Consider the following 17,438-nt stretch of genomic DNA (forward strand, 5'->3'; position numbering starts at 1 on the left):
ATGTATGGAAAATACAGTTTCTGCAAAAATAAATGCCTTTTTGTTATTTATTACAAGCATTAAAAGAGAGCACATACTGCATAACCAATCATTTGTGAAACAAGAAGTCTTAAGGTGATAAAATATTTGCTTTAATACTACAATATAATACTATCACAAATGCCATTAAAACAGTATTAAAGGGACACCTGGGTGGCTCAGTTGGTTACGCATCTGACTCTTGATTTCGACTCAGGTCCCCATGTCAGGCTCTGCACTGATACTCATGGAGCTTGTGTGGGATTCTCCGTCTCCCTCTCTCTCTGTCCCTCCATCACTCGCGTGAACACACATGCTCACACAAGCTCTGTCTCTCAAAATAAACATTTTTAAAAAACAGCATTAAAGATAAAACAGAAATATATTCACATGTTACTATAAATACACAGCCTAACTGTCGAATAAAAAGAATGACTTCCAAAGACCAAAAGGACAAAAAAAGAAGTAAGTCACTGATGTAAAGATCTCCATAAAGAAGGTTTTAGCTGTCTTTTCTAGTGTAAAATATTGATACAAATTTAGGGGAAAATGATGTAATAAACCACTGCAGGATATTTGAAAAAATACTTAATAATTACGTATAAAAACCGTGTACTTGATGAGACTATCTTCAGGTGCCGTATAAAACCCCAAACATTCTGAAGTTAGTTTCTTCTGCAATCTCAGCATGTGAATGACGGCAGTGTTACCATTCCTTACTAAATGGTCTAGACAAAATCAACTACTCAGAAATCTAATTTTGCCTACAATGCAAAGGAAAGTCAAGTGAAAATTTCAACACTGAGTGGTGTTAACAGCACTAGACTCTACAACTTTGCCCACATTTCACAGCACTGTGACACTATATTACCATTAATTGCATATATGTCACTCTCTTTTGACATATTTTGTGAGAATCTGGAACTTAGCGACCCTGTCTAACCCTGGTATCCCAGGTCTAACATGAATCTGTCACTTGATGAGAAACCAACAGATTTTTCTTAGAACGGGCTGATTTAAAGCCATGAACCAGGTCTACCTGCTGTGAACGTGGACATGCTCCAACTTATCCAGGTCTTTTTTCCTCACCTGTAAAATGACTGGGATTAAAATCTCAGGCAGGTGTTTTACCTACTGATTTCTAGGGAAAGAAGCCTGCCTCATTTTAGAACCAGTATGAACTATAAAGAATCTATTCTGATGATCAGGAGATGTGCATTTTCCAGCCTAAGGTATTCCATACGTAGGTTGCCAAGGGAAGCTGTTGCCAAGAGAACGCAAAAGGCCTGAAAACCCTCTTAACCCCTTCGCCTAACTACAAGAAAGGATGAATGGTCCCCAAACAAAAATGAAAGAAAAACAAAGGAGAGAAGACCAGGGCCAAAAATGTTTCTGCTTGAAAATAAATGAAACTGAACGTTAAGAGGCTAATGAACTCTAAATAATAAAAAGACAACCCAATTTAAAAATGGGCAAAGGATTTAGGAAGACCGTTCACCAAAACCGATGGAGAAATGGCCAACAGCACAAGAAAGTGCTTGACCGCATTAGTCATTAGGGAAATAAAAATCAAAAGTACAATGCGACACCACTTCACAGTCCCTAAGGGACAAACAAACAAAAAAAAAAACAGTATCGAGTACTGGTGAGGATCTGGAGGATCTGGAGACTGTGACTCTCATCCAACGCTAGTGAAAATGTAAAATGGTGCATCCAACTCTGGAAAATAATTGGGCAGTTCTTCAAAAAGTTAAACGGCAAGTTACCTCACGACACAGCAATTCTACTCATAGGTACATACTTAAGAGCAATAAAAGCATACGTTCACACAAAAACTCGTACATAAATGTTCACAGCAGTATTGTTCACAATAGTCAAAAAATGGAAACAACTCCGATGTCCTTTGACAGATGAATGGATACACAAATGTGGGCTGTCCATACAACAGGATATCATTCAGCAACAGGAAGAAAGAAACCACTGATGCATGCTACAACATGGATGGACCTCGAACACACCGTACCAGGTGAAAGAAGCCTGTTACAAAAGAGCCCATATTTTACAATCCCCATTATGTAAGATTTCCAGAATAGGTCAATTTATAGAGACAAAAGCAGACTAGAGGTTTCTTAGGGCTGTGGGGGGTGAAGAGAGAAAGGACAGCGACTGCTCATGGGTGGGAGGTTTGCTTTAAGGCCGATGAAAACATTGTACGGTCAGATTATGGTGACAGCTACAATCCTGTGGAGATGCTAAAAACCACTGAACAATGCTCCTGAAATGAGTGAATCCGATATTTGAACCAGATCTCAATAAAGGCGTCTTAAAAAGTTAATGACAAGGGTGAGGTTAAGCGTCCGACTCTTGATTTCGGCTAAGGTCATGATCTCGCGGTTCGTGAGTTCGAGCCCAGCATTGGGCTCTGCACTAGCGGCAGAGACTGCTTGGGATTCTCTCCCCCTCTCTCTGCTCCTCCCCTGAGAGCGTGCACGTGCACGCACGCTCTCTGTCTCTCTCAAAATAAATAAATAAACTCAAAAAAAAGTTAATAAAAAAAATGTCAATGAGAAGAAAAATGTGGGATCAAGGATAATAAAGGAAGGAACAATAGCTATACGAGAGTTACAGTGTTCCGTGGAAACAAAACTATACCTTCTGAAAGAAGGCTAGAGGTCACCCTAAAGCAGGCCTCTAAGAACACAAAGGAACCAGCAAACGACAGATTTCCTGTTATGCCATCTGGGTGGTTCCTGACGACTCCACTTAGGGCACAATTATAGGTGCATAAACCTGATATTGAAAGGTATACCACTTTCCTGGAGCACATCTGCAAGATGCGAGGAGACTCTGTCGAGATTAAGAACTCACTGGTCATGAACGACTTCTGCCGATTCATGAAACTCTACACTGTATCTGTGACTCAGAAGTTCAAGTAGGCAACCGCAGTAAGGGACAAACACAAGGAATAATATATGCAAATGGCTTTCAAAAATGGAACTGGTGTCCTGAACCATGGCTTACTAAAACAATAATGAGTTCCCGGCAGGGGACAAAGCACACCAAGAAGATCAGAAGACCAAGTTTGGGCAGTGACTTGCCAATGTGATAGGAAAAAAAAAAAAAAAAAATCTACCTTTCATCAGTAGCTTAGATGAAGATCTAAATAGCATGCTCATCATAAGTGGTGAGAGCATAAAGCTGAGACATATAATGACTACTTTAGAATCCAGATCTAAGAAGAGTCTAACAAGCCTAAATAAAACTGTAACACTAGATAGAATGATCTAACAAACCACAGTCAGACTGAAAATCAAAACACAGTTCATTCAAGTCCTTCCTTTTACAGATGAAGCTGAGGCCAGAGGGTTTAATAACAAGCCCAAGTTCAGAAGGTTCATGAAAAATAGGTTAAGGCTGGATATACAGGAACCCTAACTCCCAGCTTGTGTTCACCTCACCCAATGCTATCCTCTACTACTTGTATGGATAACCATATATGGGGTGGATATGGATAACCATATCCCGTATTCCGTATGGATAACCATATACGGAAGCAGAATCTTGACCTCTCTACCTCACAGCACACAAAAATCAATTCCTGGAGACTCAGACCTAAATATGAAAGGTAAAATAATAAAGCCAGTAGAAGACAACATAAAAAACAATCTTCATGACCGTGGAGTAGCAAAAGCTTCTTAAACAGGTCACAAAAGACAGTAATCATAAATGAAAATATTGGTAAGATGTAATTAAAATTTAGAATTTCAGTTCATCAAAAGACGCATTACAAGAGTGAAACGGCAAGTCACAGGACAAGAAGAGATTTTTACAATTCATATACTGCACACAGGATTCATATCCAGAATATATACAGACTCCAATATTCCAATAAGAAGAAAACAACCCAATTTGTCAAAAATGGGCAAAAGACTTGAACAGGCACTCTGCTACATGGGATAATCAAATAACTAACAAGTGTATGAAAAGATGTTCAAATCATTTATCAAGGAAATGCCAATTAAAATCACACTGATAACTTGTACACAACCACGGAATGGTTAAAGAAAATTCCAAATGGTTTTTTTTTTTAATTTTTTTTTTAATGGTCATTTACGTTTGAGAAAGAGAGACAGTGTGCAAGCAGGGGAGGGGCAAAGAGAGGGAGACACAGAATATGAAGCAGACTCCAGGCTCTAAGCCGTCAGCACAGAGCCCGATGCAGGGCTCACACTCATGAGCCGTGAGATCATGACCTGAGCCAAAGTTGGACACTCAACCAACTAAGCCATCCAGGTGCCCTCTCAAAATTCTAAATGTTTAACTGACAGTCCAAGTAGAGGCAAGACTGCAGAGCAACTAGATCTCACACACCTTGTTAGCTGAGGGTATAAAATGGTACAACCACTTTGGAAAACTGGCACCATCTATCTATCAAAGCTGCCGACACACACACTCTGACCAACAACTCTGCTCTCATATGTATACTCAACTAAAATGAATACATATGTGAACCAAAAGATATGAACAAGAATGATTACAACAGCATTAGTCGTAACTGCTCCAAAGTAGACACTACTCAAATCCATTTACAATAAAATTGTGGTATATAATTTGTGATGATTTTTAGAAATAGTCACAAATTTTAACACCTCTCCAGAAAGACGTGAGGTCAATGTTCCCTACTCTTGAATTCAGGCAGGCTCGTATCTATTTCAACCAACAGTATAGCAGAAGTGACATTATGTGACTTTCAAGGATAAGTCATTCTCTGGAAGCATCTTCTGGGAACCCAGCCAACATGCTGTGAAAACCCAAGACCTAGTGGAGAATCCTACACTTAGGTCCCCTGCTGTGGTCCATAATCCCAGATGATTGTCTTTAAGACATCCCAGTCGAGGCACCATATATGTGAGTGAAGGATCCTCTAAATGATTCTAAACCCCAGCCACTGTAGAACAAGGACAAGCTATGCCCACCAAATTCTTAACCCACAAAATCCATGAGCCAATAAAATGGTTGCTGTTGTAACCCACTAAGGCTGGAGTAGTGTGTTATACAGTAATTAATAACCAAAACTAATGTGTTATGCAGTAACAGATAAGCAGAACAACAGACCTATTAAAAAAATAAACTATAGGGGCACCTGGGTGGCGCAGTCAGTTAAGCGTCCAACTTCAGCCAGGTCATAATCTCGCAGCCCGTGAGTTCGAGTCCCGCGTCAGGCTCTGGGCTGATGGCTCAGAGCCTGGAGCCTGTTTCCGATTCTGTGTCTCCCTCTCTCTCTGCCCCTCCCCTGTTCATGCTCTGTCTCTCTCTGTCCCAAAAATAAATAAACGTTGAAAAAAAATTAAAAAAAAAACAACAAAAAAATAAACTATATGCAACAATCTTGATGAACCTCAGACACAATGCTAAATTTAGAAAGCTTGGTAAAAAGGACTAATGTATAAGGCATAATATATAGGGTATAATTTCATTTACCAGGCAAAACTAAGCTATAGTTATAGAAGTCAGAATAGTGGTCACCCTGGGTGGCAGTAATTACTGGAAAGGGGCACAAGAGGGGCATTTAGAACGCTGGAAGAGTGACTGTCTTGCTCTTGGTGATGGTAATTTTAGTGTGTTCACTTTGTTAAAAAAAAAAAAAATCAATGAGTTAGATCCTTAACATTTGTGCTCTTTTTCAGTATGTGTATTATACTTCAGAAAAAAAAAAAAACTTTTTTTTTTTTCAATTAGTAGAAGTTGGTAACTCAAATAGACACAAAAATGTGAAGGACACATGAAAGATGACACCGTTTTTCAGGCATAAGTGACCAGGTAGTCCCATTAACTGAACAGTAAAATGATGGGGCAAACACACATGAGCAGGGAAAGCAGACCGTGTCCTACTCAGTTCATGTCCAAGGATCTACCTCAGTACTTCTCACAGTCACTCCAGCCTCCAAGACTCTCCTCTCATTTCCATCCTGCCTTCTGCCCACCCCTCCCTTGGTCTCCTTTTTTCCTTCCCATCTCCCAGATGCCTCTTAATGTTGGGGTTCCCCGGGCTTCCATCTTCAATCCTCTTTTCAATCTGCATTTGCACACATGCACACACACATGCACACACACAGCCATTTCTCCTGTATCTTCAATCTCAGTTGATGGCATCATCACCTACTTGTTCTAACAGAAAGTTCAGAGTCAACCACAAATTAAGATTGCAGTTAGCTAAATCCCATGAAAAAAAATTTAACAGGATAAGCCCAAGCTCCCATGTTGGACCGCAAAACTAATGCCTGAGTTTGAAAAAGATAAAACTTAGACACAACAAGCTTAGATACAGCAGTGTATGATGTAATCAGCAAAGCTATTAGAGCTGATAATAAGAATGCAGTATGTAGAAGAAGAAAGGCACTATTCTTCCCTATACTTATGGAAGAAAAATGCTATATCCAAAGCACTACAATCCTAATTCAATCCTAAACACTACAGCTTGAAAATGGAATTAAATCAAAGGAAAGCCACCAATGTGGTAAAAGGACATGAAATCATGCCTTATAAGGAATAGCTAATGAAGTCAAGAAGACTGATGACCATCTTTGAGTATTCCAGAGGACATTATATAGAAGAGAGATTCAGCTTGTTCCAAGTGTCTCCAAAAGACAGAAAATGGGGTAGGAGAAATAATAAAGACGACTTCCATTCAATATAAGAAAAAACTTGCTAACAGTCAAAACTTTATTAAAAACAGGATAGGCTGTCTCTAGAGCAGTGATTCTCAACCTGGGATGATTTTTGTCCTCATAGCCAGGGATGCTAGTGAACATCCTACAATTCAGAGAACCCCCTCTCCCAACCAAGAATGACCCCTCTAAAATGTCACTAGTCCCACCTGCTCAGACGGTAGTGAGTTCCCGGTCACTGGAAGCATTCTATTATAGACCAGACAATATGCTAATATCCAATACATGACTTTCTTTCTTTTTTTGTTTTAACGTTTATTTTATTTTTGAGACAGAGAGAGACAGAGCATGAACGGGGGAGGGTCAGAGAGAGAGGGAGACACAGAATCTGAAACAGGCTCCAGGCTCTGAGCTGTCAGCACAGAGTCCAACGGGGGGGCTCGAACTCACAGACTGTGAGATCATGACCTGAGCTGAAGTCAGACGCTTAACCGACTGAGCCACCCAGGCGCCCCCCAATACATGACTTTCAAAAGTGGTGGGAGATGAGCTGAAAAAAGATGTCCTGTTTCCAATAATTCTCTGGAGAAAAATACCCTCAAGTATATTAAAGCAACAATGATGGCAGTGATGATGATAAATGTTTACTGAGCACTTACTGTGGGCCAGACACTATACTGAGTAATTCAGATCCACATCTCACAGTTCATTCTCACAGCCACCCTGAGACAGGTATTATTTAACTTGACGTGACGGCAAAATTAGGCTGCCCTAATGTCACACAGCGGTTCATATTTGAACTCAGATCTATCTACCTGACTTCTATTACATACATCGTGGTCCAAAGTACAAACATTAAACGACTTTCAAAGCTTTGGTACTCCACAAAACAAATGGATAAGCACATATTCTAGAATTGGGACAATATCTGATCAGGTCTGTACTCACTGCAAACCTAGCTGCCTAGAAGAAAGAGGAAAGGATTATCTGAAGTAGTCCTGTGATGAAGGAGAGAACAATTATCCTGATTGTCCCCAATTGCCTACTTCTGTAAGAGCCAAGAAGCTCTTATATACCCATGGAATCTCAGTCAGAAGCTGAAATTAATGATGACATCCCTTTATCCATAGGCGTGAAAGCTCAGGATGGACAGACGTTTGAACATCCCCGACTGGGAATCCTGCCCTTAACAAATACACTAGATGCAGATACATGGTTTCTTGGCTGCCTACACTCACGCCCATCTGGCAGGATGGCAGTGTGCCTGCTCACATGTTGGTCAAACTGTCACTAGGGCATAGGTGCCAAGCAATGATAGTTTTAAATGGGCAGCTTGCATAGCACTGTAAGAGCCTGCTCTTCTGCAGAAGAAGAAGAGGAAAAAAAAAAAAAAACAAAAAAAACAAAACTCCGTAATGATACTGAAGGGTTGCAATCACAAACGAAACATTCTTGGTCAATCTCAACATTTCAGTGGGAAAAAGATCTAGACTAGTGGAAAAGAATCTGACCAAAGAAATTCAATCAAACAGGAAAGGTACTTTGAAGACAAATAAACAGTTGGGCTAAAGCTTCTCACGCTGCCAATCTTTGATTAACACACGTCATGGTGATCTCTTAGGCAGAAAATCCTTGCTCAAGAAGTCCTCCTTGTTTTAAAAAAAATGGAATGGCATGCTTCTGCCATGTTCTAAGTAAGAAAGCAGAAATGCATTGATATTTAGCAGTCTGTCTGACATGAAAGAAGTTCTATTTGTTGGGTGATTGATTATTTTTTAAATGACGTAAGTCTAATCGGTAGCCACGATAATCTTTTAAATATACAAAAGAAAGCAGAAACCAAGAGATTCCCACAGATGGGGGTGGGGAGTATGAATTTGTTAAGAGAAAGAAATCAAGAAATGAAGTGGGTGCTAAGAAAACAAAAACTGAGTAATTTAGGTCACAAGTTAATAAATTATGACTCATGGCCCGTCCCTGGCACTTCCCCTGACTAAAGCAAGATGTTCCCAAAGTACATGCAGGTTCCTATTCCGTCCTTACAGATCGTTTGGATCACTTGCATGAAGCATCTAATGCTCTTCTTGTCTGCAAGTTCTTCCAGATTCTGGCCCAAGCCTAACCCCTAATGCTGCAATGGGAATCACTGTTCCTCATTGGTGCTCAGTAATTTTCAAGAGCTGGCCCTCCTTCTCTGTACAGTTCTTCACATACAAGCATCAGGACAACTGACTGAAAAACCCAAGTCTCTCCTGTGCCACGATAGAGTCAATGCCATTAACTTGCCTCATTGGACCAATTTATTAACTCCTTATGCATTCACATTTCAGTTGCTCATGTCTTGGACCGTTAAGCTTGATAAGAAACATCAACAATGAGTCAACAGAAACTACTCCTCTTGGGGCGCCTGGGTCGCTCGGTCAGTTACATATCTGACTCTTGATTTCCGCTCACGTCATGATCTCACGGTCTGTGGGTTCGAGCACCGCTTTGGGCCCTATGCTGACAATGCAGAGCCTGCTTGGGATTCTCTCTCTCCCTCTCTCTGTGCCTTCCCCCCTCCACTCTCTCTCTCTCAAAATAAATAAATAAACATTAAAAAAAGAAAAGAAAGGAAAAGAAACTACTCTTCTTCCCACATGTAAAGTGTACTAAAAGTAGCATTAAGAGTTTGGAAGTCCGGCAGAGTTCTCTGTGTCCATCACTGAAGACAGCGGCAAAAGTCTGAAATCTACCATGATTCTTCTAGGAAATACTAAGGACTTAATATTCTGACATTTCACCATTTTTTGAGCTTTCCAGTAGGCATCTGTAACACGAAGTGCTAAGTTTAGGGCCATGGTTATACCCTGTTCATCCTGCAAACCTTGTCACTGCTACATAGGGCCTACAACAACCTCTCCAAATGCCATTTCTATCATATAATTTTCCTGCTCAAGAACCTGCAGCAGCAAATGAAACTGTTTATGAACTCTATAATCTAGCCAAGAGCTTTCCACACTCCTGAAGCAACTAGCCTTACTTTATCCTCCTCCTCCCCTTCACACGCCTGCTCCCTGAAACAGACAGTTCTTAATTTTCTAGGACTTGCCTTTGCTCATGCCATTCTCTAAAACATGTGCCCACTTCCTCTCAAATCTATACATACTTTTTTTTTAATTTTTTAATGTTTTGTTTTTTTGTTTTTTTTTTTTTGAGACAGAGAGAGACAGAGCACAAGCAGGGGAGGGGCAGAGAGAGAGGGAGACGCAGAATCCGAAGCAGGCTCCAGGCTCTGAGCTGTCAGCACAGAGCCCGACGTGGGGCTCGAGCCCACAAACCATGAGATCATGACCTGAGCCAAAGTCGGACACTTAACCGACTGAGCCACCCAGGAGCCCCATACATACTTTTTTCAAGACTCAAGCCGTATCATACTTTCCTAAACCTGTATTAATTTTCACACTTCACTGCTCACTCACTTCCTACCTTCATTTTGATATGCAACTTACAGTGTGGCCAATTGATTTTTTATGAAGTTAAAATATGATTCAACTGAGCAAGGGTAGTCTTTTCAACAAACGGTTTTGGAAAAGTTGGAAATCCACAGGCAAAAGGAAAAGATACAAGACCTAAACTTCATATCCTGTGCCAAAATTAACCCAAAATGGATCACAGATCTAAACGTAAGGCATAAAATTATAAGTATCCTTCTGACCTAGGATTAGATAGAGTTGTGACACATGCATGACACCAAAAACACAATCCATATGTCAGTAAGCTGGACTTCCTCAAATTAAAGACCTTGGGGCCACAAAAGACACTAGTGTCACAGACGGAAAGACAAGCCACAGGCTGAGAGAATATGTTTACGAATCACGTATCTGGCAAAGCACTTGTATCCAGAATATACAAAGGACGCTCTGAACTCAACAAGAAGGAAATACACAATCCAGCCACAAAATGGGCAAAAGGTAGGAACAGACGAGTCACCAAAGAAGATAGAAGAATGTTCACCACTCGCCACCAGGGAGCTGCAAACTGAAGCCATGACGAGATACCTCCTGCACACCTACTGTCGCGGCTAACGTAAGAACTACTGCCAACGCCAAACGCCGGCGGGAAGGTGGCGTAGCCGCACCTCCCACAGTGACGACAGGGATGGAAAACGGGCCCTTGGCAGTTTCTTCAGGGAAACATACACTTACCCCATGACCCAACGTTCACACTCCTGGGCACTTATCCTAGAAGAACAGAAACTCCTATTCACACTAAAACCTGTACGTGAATACAGGCTTCCGGCCACGGAACGAGTAAGTCACGGGAATAAATGGCACAGGGTCAGGAATACGGTCAATAATGTAACAGAGATGTATCTGCAGATGGGAGCTACACACCTTGATACACCTGAAACGAAAGTATGTCAACTATGCTCAAATCAAGGAAAAGAAGAAAACCTGAACAGGCACGTTCCTAGCAGCTTTGTGTGTCAAAGACAAACACTAGAAACAATCCACGTGTCCTTCACTGGGTTAATGGTTACATGAAATGTGGTCCAGCCCATACAGTAGACAAGCAGAGTACTATATCAAAACTAGGAAATTTACCATATTAATGCCATATTATTGGTTTACCATCAATACCATGTTAGTAATCAAGCTTATTCAAATTTCAGTTTTTACAGCCTTTTTACGCATGTACGCACAGTCCTAGAACATCTTATCACTCGTAAAGATTTGTGCAACCATCAGGAAACAGAATTGTCACTACATAGAAACTCCTCTGTCCTACCCCTTTGTAGTTACACCACCCCCGCCCCTGCCCTAACCCCACAGACACTGATCTGGTCCCCATTTCTACAATTTTATCATTTCAAGAATGCTATATAAACAACTTCATACCCTCACACAGACCTTTGAGATTGGCTTTTTTCACTCAGTACCAGGCCCATAAGCCCCACCCAAATTGTTACATGTAGATAATCTTGTTCCTCCTTATTATGAGTGGTGTTGCATTATATGGCTAGACCACATTTTATTTAACCATATTTACCCACTGAAAATGGATGGGGTTGTTTTCGGGCTGGGGCTATTACAAACAAGGCTGTTACGAACATTCATGTACAGGTCTTTGTATGAATACGTTTTCATATACACCCAAGAGTACAACTGTTAAGCGTCCATTTAGCTCTTTAAGAAACTGCCGAAACAGGAGTACCTGGGTGGCTCAGTCGGTTGAGCAGTTTGGCTCAGGTTATGATCCCTGGGTTGTGGGATTAAGCCCCACCTCAGGCTCCGTGCTGAGCATCTCTCTCCCCTTACCTGTCTCCACTGCTCGTGCTCCTAAGATAAAAATAACAGGGGCATGTGGGTGGCTCAGTCTGTTGGGCATCTGACTTCGGCTCAGGTCATGACCTCACAGTTCACGAGTTCGAGCCCAGCATCAGGCTTCACACTACCAATGCCGCAGAGCCTGCTTGGGAGTCTCTCTCTCTCTGCCCGTCCCCAACTCACTCATGTGCATGCTCGCTCTCTCTCTCTCTCTCTCTCTCTCTCAAAAGAAATAAACTGTAAAAAATTAAAACAAAAGTTTTCTGAAGGCCTGAAAAACCAGTAAGATTAAGCCTCTTAAATGTTATAACCTGAGCTTAGTTTTTAAGAAACTAGTTTTTAAAACGTTTATCTGGATTCCCAAAGACTTTTTCTTATTATCTCTAATAAAGAATTTATACTTAGATATGATCTCTTTGTTGATATCTCTGTTGCCTTATTATATAGTAAACTGCAATAAGAAGTGAAAAGATGCAATAATGCCAACAATAAAAGTTTCTGTTTCTATGGATTCCAGACATAGCTTACAGAAACTAAAGGTTTAACAGCACTTTCCAGCTCTCAGTATTGTGATATGTGATCACAGTGCATTTATACATAGTATCATCAAACAATGGCATTTGTTCAGCTGTTACTTGGCAAAACTGGAGAAAGCAATTAATCTGAAATAAAGCTGCAGTTATCTTGGCTAGAAGATTTCTAACTTCCTGATTTTTAAAAATTTTAAGTATAACTGACAATTAAATGGATAATGGAGTCTCTTTTGGGTTCTTGAAACAAGGAGTTAGCTGTGGACCAGGCATCCACATGCAAACAGCAGCACGACAGCCGGTCTGCAAAGACATGAAATAAATGCACAGAAAGAACTAGAACACCCCCAAGAGTGGGGAACAGGGGTGCTGCCCTTGTTCCTAATGACTTTCCAGTTCCTCAGTCCCTCGTGGGACCAACTGGATAGTGAGGTCCGTAAGAAAATGTGTCCTTCCAATAAAGTATGCTATTTGTTTAAAAAGTGTATGACAGGGGCGCCTGGGTGGCTCAGTCGGTTAAGCGTCCGACTTCAGCTCAGGTCACGATCTCATGGTCCGTGAGTTCGAGCCCCGCGTCGGGCTCTGGGCTGATGGCTCAGAGCCTGGAGCCTGTTTCGGATTCTGTGTCTCCCTCTCTCTCTGCCCCTCCCCCGTTCATGCTCTGTCTCTCTCTGTCTCAAAAATAAATAAACGTCAAAAAAAAAAATTAAAAAAAAATAAATAAAAAGTGTATGACAGAGCACTCCTAAATCTCCAGCTAATAACCGTGCAATTATATGACTCCACCTACTACAACATCCCTCTTAATGTATATGACTTTATTGACAATAGCATCTTCCTGTGTGTACATGTTTAATGTTCATCCTAAGTATCGGTCAGTTTGTACTGGATCCAAGTTTTCAAATCCTAGAGAACTGGTTCCCATCCAATGGGCCAGAAACCCATAGAGAGGCAGCAGTTATTGCAAAGAATCATCAAACTTCAGGTATTTACATGAAGACTAAAGAAATAATATGACTCACACTGTGTTTTTTCCAAGTTAACCAAGATGCTGTGGCTAATAAAATTCTTAATAAATCTACTGGAGAATGCCACTATAAGGTAGTTTCTTGCCATTAGTATTTATTGATGAGTATTAAAAATCGAAGTCTTAGTAGGAGGCAAGGGCACACCTAAGCCCTCTCTGGGCTCTCCAGAGAGCATTCCTTTCTGAAAGGGCTGCCCATAGGTCACCCAGGACAAGAGTAGCAGACTGCTTGGTTTGAGTGCAGAGATGTGAGACAACACCGGGAGAGGCGGGGCAGGAGCAATTAGGAAAGCGCATGAAATGACTCCAAAACAGCAACTTCAAAATGCCAGGTAGTTAAGGGTATTCAGGAGCCAAAGTGGGGAAAGAGCACAGCCCTCTTCGCTTACAAGGCCAAGCAGGAACATATTCTCAGGAATTTCGGTCAAAGGGGCCAAACGCATCCTAGACTACAAACATATCCTACCTACTCTGCCGGGTGCTCTGTCAGGATTCTATCACCTTTCTAAATTAATCTTATGCCCTTATTAAAAATTCCGTCTTTTCTAAATTTTATCTACAAACACTACAACTGCAAGAACACACTGTACCTAGCACACTTCCTGACACCTACAAGTCAGGCGCGGTATCCTGTGAATAAAGGAGTCCGTTTCTGTTCACCCTGAAAAATAACCTCGGCAAACACAGAAAATAGCCTACCAGCCCGAAAAATGTCCTCCAGTCCTATTCAGTTACCAACCCATTCTCATAACCCACCAAGACCAATCTTCATGACAGCCTCACCCACACACACAGAGGCAGCACTTAATTCCCCTTAGGTTAGCTGCCTGATCCGTGGAGATACCAGCATCTGCACGTCCGCATAAATTCAGGACTCATCCTTCATTTGATAGAAGGTAAATGTTAAAGCTTTGCTTCATTTCCAGGAAGTTTTCTTTGTCAAATCAAAAATCCATTCAAAATTTTATTTTGCAAATCAAAATTCTATTCGTTGTACACTGTATCTTATTTGGGAGAACGTCAAGGCAAAAATATATAGTTGTCAAAATAAAAATCTTATTTTTTTCTTTTCCAGACATGTAAGACATTCACTTACATATTTACCATTATCTCACATTAGTTCTCAACTACAAAAAAAAAAAAAGGGACCTATTTAACAAATTTTAGGGTCTGTCAACATTTTGAATGCACTGCTGTTCTTATATATACACTTGCATCCTGGAATAAAACTTAGCCTAAGCTTTCCATAGAACCACTTCCTGGGCACTTACTAGCTTACTATATGCCAGATTCTATGTTTGACACACTACTCCATTACATTTGTTTAACATACACCCTCTCATAATTTTTGCAGTACTAAACATAAGAAGAAGCCATTACACTATAAACCTAGCATCTGTACTAGATATTAGTACTAAATTTACAGTGATACCTAATACCAGTTTTTTTGTTATTAAATTCAAGTTGCTTTACTGTTTAAAAACACAATCAGATCAGCAATGTTGAGGTAGGTGCACAGTGAATACCATCTGGGATCGTTTCAGCAGAGAAAGCTATTATTAAATGACTACTTAAGTTACATTCCCTTCTATGGGTAAATGAACATAACCTTATCTACCCAGAAATTTAATTCTAATTACTACATATCATTTTCAACAGCATAATCTAAAATGATTGTGTAAAGAACCCTTGCTTCCCTCTGAAATGGCTTCAAAATTGTAGGCTACATTCTCCCCAAAGACTTGCTCAGCGTGTCATTAAAAGGTGTCTCGATTCTGATCTCCGAAAAATAAATGGTGACATTTTCCCCCCTCTTGTGAATTCGGACTCAACAGATAGGCAATTCCAGTTAGAAAGAAAGAGACAGAGAAGGAAGCAGGGAAGGAGGGAGAGGAAGAAGGGAGGGAGGGAGAGGAAAGAAAAAGCATTAATGAGGCTCTTAAACAGTTCCCCAAAACTGCCACCTCTACTGGGGTGGTATTTCCAAATTGTTCCAAGAAAGGGAGGTGGGGGAGGGAAAGGAAGAGTCGATACACAGAAAAACAATAACGAGTGACTCGACAGAAAAAAGTTAGAAACATGGATGGTCTCAACAGGAATCGAGCGTCCCCCTCTCTCGGGCTCCCAACCCAATGACTCTGCAGCTGTTCGTCGAATCACCTACATCACCGAAGAGTTTAGAGACCAGAGCCACGAACTATTTCGGCGCTGGGAAAAACTATTCGCTGCCTCGAATAAAGTTGCATCAGTAAAGGGTGTCACTGTGGCGTCCAGGGACAGAGAACAGAGAAGGAACTGTCAGAGGAATACGAAGATCCCTTACAAAACGACCCAGGGAGTCCACCGCCTTGCACCATGCCCTCCAGGGCAAGCTTTTACCGGGCCTCACTCGGACACGGACAGATTAGTAAGGGGACAGCCCCCCACCCTAAGGTTCCCGGGCCTGGAGTGCTATCCTGGGGGGGGGGGGCAGTCTCCTCCTCCACTCTCAGTTCCTAAATCAAACGTCACCTCCTCTGGATACCCTCCCTCACCCCCATCACTCTGGCCTACTACAATCGCCTGTCCTCGTTTCAAGGGAACTTTTCAGGGTCTGCAAACTGTAGTGTCTGCTTTTTATGCGGTGTTTCCTCTCCAGAATGTGAACTTCACGATGCCAGAAGGACCTCGTCGGTCCTTGCTAGCACGCGACCCCCGGCCCTGACACCGGGCCCGGAGCGCCCAGGACGCGAGGCACGTCCGGCCGCGCGAGAACGTGCAGCTAGGCCTGGGGGGCCGGCTTGGCAGGTGCAGGAAACCCCGGCGGCGGCTGGGCCTGAGGGAGGCAGGCAGGAAGGGACGCCCGCGCGGCGCCGCCCGAGGTCACGGCTGCCCGGCCGCCCCGCGCCGGCCCGGCCCCCGACCGCCCCTCCGCGGCCCCCCACTCGGCGCCGGCGCTCGCGGCCCGCGGCCTCCCTACCCCGAGACGTAGACGCGTTGCCTTCTGCACTGTACGAACTTCCCGCCGCTTTCGCCGACTTGCAACTCCTCTGCAGCGCCGGCCCCGTCACACCCTGCAGTATGGAGCCTTCTCATTGGCTCGGGGCGAGCGGCAGAGGCGGGGCAGCCGCCGAGCAGGGCGGAGCCCGCGGTGGCCCGCACCGCCTCCCCAGGCATGCCGGGAGCTGTGGGCCGGCCCTCCCGCTGCATGCTGGGAAATGAAGTCTTTCCCAGGCACTGTGCGATCCGGGTCCTTCTGCCCTCCTGGGCTTCCGGGAAGGGTGGTTTCCTGCGTTCGAGTCGGTCCTGATCCGCTGATGTGCTCTTCGGTGTTGTTGAAACCGAAATAAATATTGTTCGCGCTGTTCGCCGTAACTTGTTTATTAAACAAGTGTGTTGACAAAGGGTTGGATGTAAAACAAGCGCTGTAGTCCCGTTAGCTGTGGGTCTCCTCTGCCTCCTGGCGCTTGCCTTCTGCCACCTTCTGAGCCACCACCCAGGAAGACTGGTCCCCTGGCAGCGTGGTTCAGTGTACTCTGGCCTGGGTCTGAGAGCAAACAGCCCGGAGTGCAAACCCTAGCTCTTTCACTTTGTAGATTTGTGACCTAAGGAAGTTATAACCCCTGTGAGTCTTGCGAGCTGTTTGTCGGGATTAAATAAAATAATCCATAGACAGTGCTTTTCACACAGTAGGTGCTCAGTAAATAGTAGATAGTATTAATATTATTCTGCCCACTGATTGTCATACATCTAAATCCTATCTTCAAAGCCTACTTCAATGTCTACCCAACCTCTGTAGCGTCTCCTCTATAATTCTCTTACGCCATGGTTTCCTTTGTGTTCACAGTAAATTGTCTAAGCCTCCATCACCCCTGGGGCTGTAAGCTTACTGCGACTGAAACAATGT

General features: G+C 42.6%; 1 protein-coding gene across 2 annotated transcripts in view; it reads right to left on the reverse strand.

Annotated features, from left to right (window-relative positions):
• Window positions 1-16,565, reverse strand: part of VRK1 (VRK serine/threonine kinase 1) — a 76,713-nt gene extending 60,148 nt beyond the window's left edge. For both annotated transcript variants that reach the window (XM_047080133.1, XM_047080131.1), the window contains exon 1: window positions 16,512-16,565. The gene's annotated coding sequence lies outside the window, so the exon portion shown is untranslated. The remainder of the gene's footprint in view (window positions 1-16,511) is intronic.
• Between the last annotated feature and the right edge of the window lie 873 nt (window positions 16,566-17,438).

Source organism: Lynx rufus, unplaced genomic scaffold, assembly GCF_022079265.1.
Source record: "Lynx rufus isolate CCGP_SWC_20201006 ecotype Redwood Valley unplaced genomic scaffold, mLynRuf1.p SCAF_17, whole genome shotgun sequence".
NCBI lineage: Eukaryota > Metazoa > Chordata > Mammalia > Carnivora > Felidae > Lynx > Lynx rufus.